The following is an 863-nucleotide window of genomic DNA, read 5'->3' on the forward strand; positions in this document are numbered from 1 at the left end:
TGGAAATGCGGCCGGCCGAAGAGATCCCTCCAACCGACCGACCGACGCACCTTCAGAGACAAACTAGTGCTTGCTTCTAGTGTCATCGCCGGCTTAACCATCCTTTGTAGGGAGCTGACGAGTCCTGCAGTAGCAGCAGCAGCAGGCTCTGCAAGCCTAGGATGCGTGAGCACGGTGCAAGAGGAAGGACTGAGGGTGTGAGGCTGGGCGCGGTTGAGAAGGCGTGGGGCGGGGCTATGGAAAGTTTTAATAGCTCTCCCAGCTGCCTGGGTGCATTGTGGGTGCGCCCAGAGTGCTGGCTGAGCGTGTTGCCTCAAGCCTTGGAAGTGGAGTTGGGCGGGCCGGGCTACAGGTGAAACCCATTTCGGGTTATCGCTTCTCGGCCTTTTGGCTAAGATCAAGTGTAGTATCTGTTCTTATCAGTTTAATATCTGATACGTCCCCTATCTGGGGACCATATATTAAATGGATTTTTAGAACAGGGAGCTGGAAAAAGAGCTTGCTCTGTCCACTCCACGCATTGACCTGGTATTGCAGTACCTCCAGGACCGGTGCACCCCCTTTCCTACAGCAGTTTCCAAAAGCAGAAAAACAAAACCGACGAGCAAGAGGTGCAGCGCAGCTGTGGCGGCGGCTGCTGCTACCACCCAAGCACTTTGATTGACACTCAGCCCGTCTGCTCGCAACATTGTATCCACTGAGCAGCTGCGTCTGCCAGAGTGTGCACAGCACAGGTACAACTGGAAGCAAAACACACACACACACACACACCAGTTCATATGGCAGCCGCACTCTATAGTTCGTACCTACCGCTGCGCTAATAGCCAAGTTGGAAACATCGGGCAGGCACAGCGTATCCTGGC

The 863-nt window shown here is 54.6% G+C and overlaps 1 non-coding gene across 1 annotated transcript; it reads left to right on the forward strand.

Moving 5' to 3' along the window:
- The first annotated feature begins 371 nt into the window (after positions 1-371).
- LOC136591006 (U2 spliceosomal RNA) lies at positions 372-562 on the forward strand. The gene has a single exon (XR_010787857.1). It is a non-coding gene; the product is annotated as a U2 spliceosomal RNA (small nuclear RNA).
- Positions 563-863: the final 301 nt, after the last annotated feature.

Source organism: Eleutherodactylus coqui, unplaced genomic scaffold (assembly GCF_035609145.1).
Source record: "Eleutherodactylus coqui strain aEleCoq1 unplaced genomic scaffold, aEleCoq1.hap1 HAP1_SCAFFOLD_678, whole genome shotgun sequence".
Taxonomy (NCBI): domain Eukaryota; kingdom Metazoa; phylum Chordata; class Amphibia; order Anura; family Eleutherodactylidae; genus Eleutherodactylus; species Eleutherodactylus coqui.